Source organism: Pteronotus mesoamericanus, unplaced genomic scaffold, assembly GCF_021234165.1.
Source record: "Pteronotus mesoamericanus isolate MK-2021 breed Mesoamerican mustached bat unplaced genomic scaffold, CSHL_Meso_final contig_230, whole genome shotgun sequence".
Taxonomy (NCBI): Eukaryota; Metazoa; Chordata; class Mammalia; order Chiroptera; family Mormoopidae; genus Pteronotus; species Pteronotus mesoamericanus.
The window spans coordinates 508,995-511,178 of NW_026555096.1; the positions used below are offsets into that span (position 1 = coordinate 508,995).

At 40.7% G+C, this 2,184-nt stretch overlaps 1 pseudogene; it reads left to right on the top strand.

Annotated features, from left to right (window-relative positions):
- Positions 1–204: 204 nt before the first annotated feature.
- On the top strand, positions 205–1,954 carry LOC129069658 (tubulin-specific chaperone E-like; annotated as a pseudogene).
- The last annotated feature ends 230 nt before the right edge of the window (positions 1,955–2,184 follow it).

Consider the following 2,184-nt stretch of genomic DNA (forward strand, 5'->3'; position numbering starts at 1 on the left):
TTGGCTCTGCTTGGGTTAGGATTTTCATACATGGACCAGCGCTGATGCAAGGAAACAGAGGTAAATGCTAAATTTCAGTTAGAAATTAGTGAAAATCTTCAGTTAAAAGATAGCTTTAGAGCCCATCGACCTCAGGGAAAGAATACCTCACTTAGGCTCTACACAGGCTCCCTAGAGTCAGACTTTGGGTTTCTGAGGAACACCTACTTGAGTTGTCCATTGTTGTGCTCTTCCTATTTTGGGGCACAGCCATCTGTGATTCCTTGAATCCATCTACTGATGCCACAGAGAGAGGAAGGGAAAGAGAGAAACATTGATATGAGAAAGAAACATCAGTCAGTTGCCTCCTGTACCTACTTGACTTGGGATTGAACCTGCAACCTAGATCTCATATTTTGGATTCTGGGTCTATTATAATGAATGATACTTTGACATCAGATGTTACTGGTTGAAGAGTTGAAGTGAATGGAGAATGTGCAATAGTGTTTTTCTATGGCACTGTTCCTCCTGTGGCAGGACTCTGGTCAGGAGTAGAATGGGACAATCCTGAGAGAGGTAAGCACAATAGAAGCCATGAAGGGAATGTGCATTTTAAGTGCAGCCACCCAATAGGAGGATCCTTTATTTGTCCAAACAAAGTAAAATTTTACTGCAGTTAAGAACTGCTATGTGTTAAAAGATGGACCAGAGGAAGATGGAAAAGAGCAAATTGTTAAAATTGCAAATAGACCTGTGGAAACTACTGGTTTTGACTTTGTTATAAAAAAAGTAAAGCCAGCTGAGCACGTTGAAAGAAAGAAGTTGTGCCAGTGACAAAGGAGCTATCGCCAAAGTGTGTCCTAATGTTAGAGAAGTAGATTTGTCAATAAACCTGCTGTCAGCATGGGATGAAGTCATAGATATTGCTGATCAGCTCAGATACCTGAGAGTCCTTAATCTCAAAGACAATAAAATGAGATTTCTTCCTGGCTCACCATCTCCAACCAGAACTTTCCTGCACTGAAGTTTTTAGTCCTCTGCTGAACAGGAAGAACGTAGGCTGAGGTACCCTGGTGTGCTGTGGGGTGGCAGGTCCTTGAGGAGCTTTACATGGAGACTAACAATATTTCCATTTCAGAAAGGCTGGCTGACATTCTACAGATGGTCAAATTATTAGACTTTCCCCAGAATCAGTTAAGTGATTAAAATCAGCTGTTTCCAATAGTGTATCTGCCCAGATTAGAACAACTAATTCATTCTAATGCTGGGATTTCTTCTCTACACTTCCCGAGTGCTGGGATTTGGTGCAAAATGTCAATATTTCCTTCCTTGCAAAAGCTTGTAGTCCATGACAGTTGGATAACAACCACAATCGTCATCTTTCAACGAGCTGGGTAAGTTACAGAGTCTGAGCTGTTTGTCCTGCCAAAGAAATCCCCTGACAAAGGGAAGCAGAGTGCAGGCCTCCTACCAGTTCATTATCGCCAAGATCAGTCAGCTCTGGGCCCTGAACAAATGTCAGATTCTTCCTGAGGAGAGGCATGGAGTGGAGCTGGAATACAGAAAAGCATTTGGAAATGAATGGAAAGAGGCTGATGGGCTTCAGGATCTAGACAAAAACAAACCAAATGAGGAGTTCCTGGCAGCCCATCCCAGATACCAGGCACTCTATCTCAAATATGGTGCACCTGAAGATGGAGAACTCAAAACACAACTATGTTTGCTCAAAAACCAGCTACTAACAATGAAGATAAAAGATCCTAACCATCTTGATCAGAAAGTCCTAGAGAAACAACTGCCAGATTCCATGACAATTCAAAAGGTAGAAGGATATCTTCTCAAAGTTCATGTGTCAGACCTTCTGCTGTCCTTTGAAAGTCCCCAAATGCCAGGCAGAGAGATCAAAATAGAAAGTGACCAACAGTCATTACAGTTTTATTCTGTGGAAAATGGAGATTGTCTATTACTGCGATGATGACAGCCAGGTAATAAAGCTCAGAGACTAGATTGTTTATTAGACTGGGCTCACTGGAAATAAATGATTTATTGGAACAATTCTACTCTAAAAAATTAGTTTTTTTAACTTTCCCTAAGTATAGAAAAGTCTGCACTTTTCATTAAGAATAGACCATCTAGGCTTGTATGTAATAGCAATAATAAAGGCTTTGTACCTAAAAAAATGTAAAACTAGAAAACTTTTAGAAG